Genomic DNA, 9,878 nt, shown 5'->3' on the forward strand with positions numbered 1-9,878 from the left:
TAATAAAATGCAGAGAAGAAAATGCTGGTCCCTATAGAGAGCTGATGTTTCAAAGCAAGTCCCAGCCCTGCTTCCGTCTGCCTCCTGATTGGGTATGGATCCTGGTCTGCCTTTAGCAACAGAGACAAATATATCCATCTCCTTCGCAATTGGCTGTAGCATGCTGTCGAGCCATAGCAACAGCGGAAGATGGCTCTGTCTGACAGATACATTGGGCTGCAGTATCTTACAAGAACAATAAAGCAACGGGCACTTCCCTTGTGCATCTAATGTGCAAGTGGCACATGAATAAATAAGTATATTCTGGAGGAAATGCTGGAATCTTCACAAGACGTGGAAAAATAAGCAGGCAGATCCAGAAACTGCTTATAACAGGCATTTCCAGTGTGAACAAAGGGCTGCATTGTGATCTCAGCGACACTGGTGTAAAATCCAGAGTTGAAATGGCCTTCTGTTACCATTCATGAGGGATCCTGGTAAATGTAGACATAGGACACCAGAGAAGGTATTTGATCACTTACCCCCAACAAAATAATCTTCCACTGTCATTATCTACGATACAGTCATTCTGTGCTATGTGATGTATATACATGGAACCATGGAGGGTTCCATGTCACTGTTACTGAAGAGTGATACCTTGAATCACAAGGGAAATTATGCCTGTGCTGTAGTGAGGCATATTTCTGGCACCTTTCTGTGAAACATCTGGTCCTGGCCACTGTCAAAGACAGAACACTGGATTATTAGACCATTTGTCTGACCCAGTGTAGCAATTCCTATGTTCTTATTGATTACAATTAAAGACACCATTTCTAAGAGAAATAACATGCCAAGGCATGCAGTTGTTTGAGATATCATACTTCTTGAGTGCTGGAGGCAATTATCCTTTGGTCTCTTACCTTACAACAGCAGTCCACCTTGGATTGTTTTGTTATTTTTTTAAAACTATCCAAGAATTTAGATTTTTTTTGTGACGCAAGAATGAAGCTCAAATCAGCAGAATCCCTGAGGTTGACTTATCTGGAGACACTGGTAGCTACTCCATAGTGAAATTTACATGAAGCTTAGTACTTAAAGCAGGAATAAAACCGCTCTGTTTCATGGTTTAATGAAGTAAGCTGTAGCTCACGAAAGCTTATGCTCAAATAAATTGGTTAGTCTCTAAGGTGGCACAAGTCCTCCTGTTCTTTTTGCGAATACAGACTAGCATGGCTGTTACTCTGAAACCCATGGTTTAATTAATTAATTATGTTTCCAAATTTGGTACAAATGCTCTTCAGAGGACAGTTGAATTTTCTAGGTCGTTTCCCAGATGAAATATTTTATTCCTTCTCTTTTAAGGTTTGTCTGTTGTACCCAAAAAATCAAAAAAGTGGGTTCTTCATATTCATCTGCAAGACACATGAAGTCAGGTGGCTGAAGCAGAACCCCAGTCTGACCCCCAGCCAGTCTTTGCATCATGTAGCCTCAATAATATTGAATTTTTATGAGAGACTTTGAGGCGATAAGTGCAGTTGAACAGGTATTTGGAAAAGACATTCTTGCAGAAAGTCTCAAAGGATCTGGCTTTTCATGTTGACCTACTGGGAGCAGAGAGGAGTCCAGAAATATGCTATCATTTCCCCGTCTGTGAGCTGGCACAGACTGGATCCATGGTGAGGGTATAGAAGAAAAGCCAGTGAGTCAGCGCTGTACATCAGTGACCCCCTATAGTGTGATCCTCCCCGCCCTACAAAAAGTGGGGCTGAAAGGAGTTAGTCTTTAAGGAAGAAGGCAGGGAAATTATTTAAATGATGTTATCTAGCACTATCTGGGTCAGTATTAAAATCACCCACTTTGCATCGTGCCTTGTTCTAGTTTCCTGTGGTTTACAGCCCAGATTTTTTGCTGTGGCTTCCTGAAGGTTTTGCCTGTTGATACAATACAGTAAGAGAAACCACAGGAGTGCAGAACTAAACAGGTTCAGGGTAGCCCAGCCAGGGCAAAATCCTGTATTGCCTACTGTGGGTATTCTAGCAGGAAAATGGGTGCAAAGAAAATCTTCACCTGTGCAACAGCAGGGTAGGATTACAGTCCTGTGCTCCCTTCAGTGCTAGACCAGGACCCAGCTAACACAGTGTTGACCCAAGAAGTGTAGCCAGGTCCTTCCCTCCTCCATGCATATGCTGCCGAATGTAGCAGGCTGTGGATATGGATGTATGTGGTCTTCCTGTTTGGAGCAGCAGTAAGAAGTACTGCTGAGCATGTTGCTGCTCTGCACTGGCACTGCTATCATTCCTCCACCCTTAGAAGATGGCACAGCCTAGGAAAGGAAAGATTTTACCCCAAATTGGAAAGCCAAAGTTACAGCATTTCTGTCTTAAAATGCAAGTATGACCCCAGAGAACAAAACCCAGTCTCTGTCTACCCACTGTGTTAAATGATCATGGAAAAAGAGATGGAAATTTGCCATAAGCAACTTCTGCAAATCCTGTTTTGTAGTCACTCTCTGCAAAGAGATGAGTGTTTTCCATCCATTTCCACATAGGCAAGTATCCACATTTCTAAACAAACAAACAACAACAAAAAAACAGCCACCACAATCAGCACCTCTGGGAGTCCCAGCAGAGAGGCCAAGGACTGAGTGGGACATGGAGACTGAGCTGTCACCTTGCTCAGCAAAGATGGTCCTTCTGGGTTAGGAATGAAGAACATTAGCCAGCAGTTTAGGGAAGCTTGCACTGCAGTTGCTCATCAAAAGTTTCTCTGAACTCAATCTGCTGCAACACCAAAGAGGATTAATTATATGGGAAATAGATTTGCCTGCTTTGGGTCCCCTGAGCAGTCTCTGCCAGCAATCGTGTATTGAAATGGTTGATCAGAGACCTATCCTAAACAAATGGTAGGAGAGGCAGCTTCCAAAGCCAGTATTTTCAAGTGGCTGCTCAGCGCTCAATTTTCAGTGCTCAGCTTGAGTCACCTTGGGCCTCGTTTTCAGAGGAGCACTTTTGAAAATCAGGCACCCTGTGACTCAAGCTGGGCCTCTAAAATAAGGAGCCATTTTGGAAAATGTAGGCTGCAGTACCTTCATTTTGTTTCTCCACCCCATTAATCGTATCCCTAAGGTCTTTCATGACTCAAAATAGAGTGTAAGGTTTGAACAGCAGTAAAAATTATTTCTTGAGAAAGATTTGGGCCAATTTTTTTAAAGTGGCCACTGATTTCTAGTGCATCAGTTTTGGGTGCCCACCCTGAGACATCTTGGACCTGATTTCAGAAATACTGAACACCGAACCTGCATATGAAGCCAAAGGAAGCTGTACGTCCTCAGCCCCTCTGGAAAACACATGCAAAATATCCTATTTTTATTCCTTTTGATGTTTACTGATTATAGAAGGAAGATTTTTCTCTCCTATTTTCCCCTAGTTTGTTCTAGTGAATTTTTGTGATGACAACTTATCTTATTTTCTTGTTTATTCCTGTATCTCTAGTTAGTTTACTTTTGATTAATTCCATTATTGTGACTTTTTTTTTAATTTCCTGTCTCGACAGGCCCGTGGAGGGCATTATGGTCTGAACCAGCCCTCTAAGAGTTAAAGATAAAGCTGCTTTGCATTAGCTGCTATGTGCTCGCCATTGCACAAATGTTCCACTACTGAGCATGCTTCACAGCTCCCTGTGCATATCTTTGAATCATTCTGGCAAGGGAAATCACAGCCATAATCTTTTATTCAAACATAGTGCTCATTCTTCATTGGACTCTGAAGTGAAAAATGCTTGAGAATATTGTATTTCACATTGTGAGGGGTGTTTATCATTATCTCATGCCTGGACAGAGCTTTGAACACGCAAAGGGCTACTGTTCGTAAATGCTGAGTATTATTAAATATTGTGCAATGGCCCCAGGCAGGTTTCACTATACAGATCTCCCTCCCCACTACCCTAGTGAGCAATAGCCTCATTGATCTTGCAGAATCCACTTCCCTTCTCTCTTGAGTACTTCCCCACATTTGCTGAATATGTTCTCACAGCATGACCCCTAATGCTTCTGTGTAGAAACCTGTGTAATCTTTCTCATGCGTCTCTCTATGCCATCCTTTTCCGTTGTGAGGAAGTTTCAATGCAAATGTGTTTGAAATGGTTGGTCAGAGACCTGTCCTAAACAAATGGTAGGAGAGGCAGCTTCCAAAGCCAGTATTTTCAAATGGCCGCTCAGCGCTCAATTTTCGGTGCTCAGCTTGAGTCACCTTGGGCCTCGTTTTCAGAGGAGCACTTTTAAAAATCAAGCACCATGTGACTCAAGCTGGGCCTCTAAAATAAGGATTTTACAGATTATGATCAAGGTGAAATATGATGAATTATAGACCATACCATGACTGCTTGGGAGACTCTACCAGTTGTTAAAATGGGATGTATGGCTTGACTAGAAATATGTGATTGAATTACAGTCTTTCCTAGTTTGCGAGAGATTCAGTTTTTCTACGTGATACTTAAACTGTGCCCTCTCCTGTCTTCTGCTTTGATCCCACCATTGCTTGCAGCATTCTGCCCTCACTGATGTGAAATTATCTCACTTTAACGCAATAACAGTGGTGGCCCTTAGCCTGCTAGACTGTACAATCCATCATCATAGTATCACCCAATGCTTCTAGTCCCAGGTGAACTCCCCAATACATCCCAATCCAGACCCTCAGCATCTCCCTCTTCACCCTTCTGCCCTCTTTACTTCCTGGCAAATTCAAATTCTTCTCTGGAGGAAGCTAGTTAGCCTCATCTGCCCATCACTTGATAACTGCGCCTCTTCTCACTCTCCTTTCCTCAGTGCTTTGCTCCTTTTTCTCTCTCCGCTTCTCAGAGTCCCTAGGGGAAAAGGTCTCCTTGCTGCAGGGGAGGGGCAGACAGAGGGCTGCTTGCTCCAGGGATGAAGAGGCTGTCAGCAGCAGGGACCTTTTAGGCTGCCATTGCAGTGTTCCCATGACCCAGAGGGCATACAGAAGTGTGTGCCTCCACTGTGCAGTCTGCTTCTGCAGCTACCCTCAAGGGTAATGAGAAGGAAGAGGATGCTTCAAAGCCTCTCACCACCTGTAACCAAGGAGGTTGGCCTTGAAGCAAAATGAGGGAGAGAGAAGATGGTTCTGGGAGAGGGTGTTTGCAGCTTTCCCTGCCATCTGCTTCCTCCTTGCCAATGGCCCCTGCAGCTCTGCCCCCTGTCTGCTGCACTCTGTCCCTGCTCCATGTCAGTAACAGGAGAAAAACTGATCTAAGACAGCTTTGCTCTTCCTATTGATCCAATGTGTAGTAGAGCAGTGAGGACAAATGACATTTTAACAAGGGACTCTAGCCAGCCAGATGTGGCATGTCAGTTCTTTACAGCTGTCTGACATGCAACAAAGTACTGGTTCTGCCCGGCATGGTGATGAGATTCTCAGCACCATAAATGTCCAATCTCTCCAGCGATAAATCCCTGCTCTGTGTGGTAACCATGCCAACAACTTTTGAATCCCATTTTATAAGAACAATATTTCTGAGCTCTGCTGGGAATCCTGGAGCTCTACAGCATTATGCAAAATGCCTGGAGTCTGAAGTTCTGTGGGAAGCCCTGGCACTCTGCAGCGTGGTACACTACATGTAATGCTCTGCTTAAGGGTCTGTCAGCATCTCTGTTTATAGTCTCATTTTTTCAAGGCGTTCATAATTCAGCCCCTAAATATTGTGACAAAATGAATCTCAGTGCACAAGTTCTTAGTGACATACTAATGGTTATTTCTTATTTGTATTGTGATAGCTCCTAGAGGCCCCAATTAGGGACTGAGGCCCCATTGTGCTTGTCTATGTACACACGTTTAACAAAAATAAAGTTCCTGCCCAAATAGCTTGTGTGTTTTTAAATCAATTATCTGTCCCTTCTTTGGCTATAATCAAGCTATCCAAATGCTAGATAAAATCTTGACTGACTTTGGATTTTGCCACTGTCAGATTCGGAACGGTCTTTGATTTTAAAGGAATGATGTTTGACATCATGTGACATGCCATTTTGCAAATTCATAGGAAAGGATGTGTAGTGGTGCAGGTGGCCCACTCCAGCAGGGGTTGGGGCAGAAGCAGCCAGGGAGGCTCTGGAAACCTGCAGCTAATTAGGGCGAGGCTTGTTAGGAGCCAGACAGGAGGCCGCTGCTGGGGCAGCCCAGATATAAGGGGCTGCCCATCAGAGCAGAGAGGAGTCTCTCCCTGACAAGCAAGGGAATCATAGAATCATAGAATATCAGGGTTGGAAGGGACCTCAGGAGGTCATCTAGTCCAACCTCCTGCTCAAAGCAGGACCAATCCCCAATTAAATCATCCCAGCCAGGGCTTTGTCAAGCCTGACCTTAAAAACTTCTAAGGAAGGAGATTCTACCACCTCCCTAGGTAACACATTCCAGTGTTTCACCACCCTCCTAGTGAAAAAGTTTTTCCTAATATCCAACCTAAACCTCCCCCACTGCAACTTGAGACCATTACTCCTTGTCCTGTCCTCTTCCACCACTGAGAATAGTCTAGAACCATCCTCTTTGGAACCACCTCTCAGGTAGTTGAAAGCAGCTATCAAATCCCCCCTCATTCTTCTCTTCTGCAGACTAAACAATCCCAGTTCCCTCAGCCTCTCCTCATAAGTCATATGTTCCAGACCCCTAATCATTTTTGTTGCCCTTCGCTGGACTCTCTCCAATTTATCCACATCCTTCTTGAAGTGTGGGGCCCAAAACTGGACACAGTACTCCAGATCAGGCCTCACCAATGTCGAATAGAGGAGAACGATCATGTCCCTCGATCTGCTGGCTATGCCCCTACTTATACATCCCAAAATGCCATTGGCCTTCTTGGCAACAAGGGCACACTGTTGACTCATATCCAGCTTCTCGTCCACTGTCACCCCTAGGTCCTTTTCCGCAGAACTGCTGCCTAGCCATTCGGTCCCTAGTCTGTAGCGGTGCCTTGGGTTCTTCCGTCCTAAGTGCAGGACTCTGCACTTATCCTTGTTGAACGTCATCAGATTTCTTTTGGCCCAATCCTCCAATTTGTCTAGGTCCCTCTGTATTCTATACCTGCCCTCCAGCATATCTACCACTCCTCCTAGTTTAGTATCATCCGCAAATTTGCTGAGAATGCAATCCACACCATTCTCCAGATCATTTATGAAGATATTAAACAAAACCGGCCCCAGGACCGACCCTTGGGGCACTCCACTTGATACCAGCTGCCAACTAGACATGGAGCCATTGATCACTACCCGTTGAGCCAGACAATCTAGCCAACTTTCTACCCACCTTATAGTGCATTCATCCAGCCCATATTTCTTTAACTTGCTGACAAGAATACTGTGGGAGACTGTGTCGAAAGCTTTGCTAAAGTCAAGAAACAATACATCCACTGCTTTCCCTTCATCCACAGAACCAGTAATCTCATCATAGAAGGCGATTAGATTAGTCAGGCATGTCCTTCCCTTGGTGAATCCATGCTGACTGTTCCTGATCACTTTCCTCTCGTGTAAGTGCTTCAGAATTGATTCCTTGAGGACCTGCTCCATGATTTTTCCGGGGACTGAGGTGAGACTGACTGGCCTGTAGTTCCCAGGATCCTCCTCCTTCCCTTTTTTAAAGATTGGCACTACATTAGCCTTTTTCCAGTCATCCAGGACTTCCCCCGTTCGCCATGAGTTTTCAAAGATAATGGCCAATGGCTCTGCAATCACAGCCGCCAATTCCTTTAGCACTCTCGGATGCAACGCGTCTGGCCCCATGGACTTGTGCACATCCAGCTTTTCTAAATAGTCCCTAACCACCTCTTTCTCCACAGAGGGCTGGCCACCTACTCCCCATGCTGTGATGCCCAGCGCAGCAGTCTGGGAGCTGACCTTGTTCGTGAAGACAGAGGCAAAAAAAGCATTGAGTACATTAGCTTTTTCCACATCCTCTGTCACTAGGTTGCCTCCCTCATTCAGTAAGGGGCCCACACTTTCCTTGGCTTTCTTCTTGTTGCCAACATACCTGAAGAAACCCTTCTTGTTACTCTTAACATCTCTTGCTAGCTGCAGCTCGAGGTGTGATTTGGCCCTCCTGATTTCATTCCTAAATGCCCAAGCAATATTTTTATACTCTTCCCTGGTCATTTGTCCAATCTTCCACTTCTTGTAAGCTTCTTTTTTATGTTTAAGATCCACAAGGATTTCACCATTAAGCCAAGCTGGTCGCCTGCCATATTTACTATTCTTTCGACACATCGGGATGCTTTGTCCCTATAACCTCATTAGGGATTCCTTGAAATACAGCCAGCTCTCCTGGACTCCTTTCCCCTTCATGTTATTCCCCCAGGGGATCCTACCCATCAGTTCCCTGAGGGAGTTGAAGTCTGCTTTCCTGAAGTCCAGGGTCCGTATTCTGCTGCTTACCTTTCTTCCCTGTGTCAGGATCCTGAACTCAACCAACTCATGGTCACTACCTCCCAAATTCCCATCCACTTTTGCTTCCCCCACTAATTCTTCCCGGTTTGTGAGCAGCAGGTCAAGAAAAGCTCCCCCCCAGTTGGCTCCTCTAGCACTTGCACCAGGAAATTGTCCCCTACACTTTCCAAAAACTTCCTGGATTGTCTATGCACCGCTGTAGTGCTCTCCCAGCAGATATCAGGAAAATTAAAGTCGCCCATGAGAACCAGGGCGTGTGATCTAGTAGCTTCTGCGAGTTGCCGGAAGAAAGCTTCATCCACCTCATCCCCCTGGTCCAGTGGTCTATAGCAGACTCCCACCACTACATCACCTTTGTTGCTCACGCTTCTAAATTTAATCCAGAGACACTCAGGTTTTTCTGCAGTTTCATACCGGAGCTCTGAGCAGTCATACTGCTCCCTTACATACAGTGCTACTCCCCCACCTTTTCTGCCCTGCCTGTCCTTCCTGAACAGTTTATAACCATCCATGACAGTACTCCAGTCATGTGAGTTATCCCACCAAGTCTCTGTTATTCCAATCACGTCATAATTCCTTGACATCACCAGGACCTCCAGTTCTCCCTGCTTGTTTCCAAGGCTTTGTGCATTTGTATATAGGCACTTGAGATAACCTGCTCATTGCCCCTCATTCTCAGTATGAGGCAGGAGCCCTCCCCTCACAGATGTTCCTACCTGTGCTTCCTCCCGGTATCCCGCTTTCCCACTTACCTCAGGGAGGAGGATTGGCTCCCAGGGATAGCACCTGAGAGAGTCCAGTGTTGGGCAGGTTCAGGGGAGCGGATGGTGAGCTCTGGCTGGTTACCTGCTAGGCTGCAGGCCCCTGCCAAAAAGGGTCAAGAAGGTGCAAGGGCTAAGGGGAAGAGGTTCAGGGATGATAGGCAGACAAGGGGAGAGAAGGAGGGCACAGAGGCTGCTGCTAGAGGGTCCTTGGGTTGGGACCCAGAGTAGCGGGTGGGCCTGGGTCCCCCTTTTGCACTGCACCTGGCCGGGGAGGAGCATGGCCAATACAGACTGCAACTTGCCCCTGAAGTGAGGGGCTAGACTTTGAGTTGTGGTTGGCTCCTGTGGCGGGTGCAAGCCAAAGGACTGCCGTGACTCCAGAAAGCAGGGAGAAAAGTAGTGGGCACTGCCAGAGGATATCGTTGAAGCGGGGGAGCAACGCAGGTCCGAAACAGCAGAGTAGAGCAGATAATGGGCAAGATGCCACTTGCAGAGGGCGCACCAGAGCTGGACTGACCTAATTCCCAGAGCAACCAGCGGGAAGCGCCGCTGTGGTGAGTCCCATACTTGAGATATTTTAGACTGAAGAATGGCCATTACACAGGGGAAGCAACTTTTTAAAAGCCATTTCATGAGAGTGTTAGTTTTTTGTGGGTAAATCTACATTCATATGACAGACTAATACAGATTATCTG

The sequence above is a fragment of the Lepidochelys kempii genome, chromosome 15 (genome assembly GCF_965140265.1).
Source record: "Lepidochelys kempii isolate rLepKem1 chromosome 15, rLepKem1.hap2, whole genome shotgun sequence".
In the NCBI taxonomy this organism is placed as follows: domain Eukaryota; kingdom Metazoa; phylum Chordata; order Testudines; family Cheloniidae; genus Lepidochelys; species Lepidochelys kempii.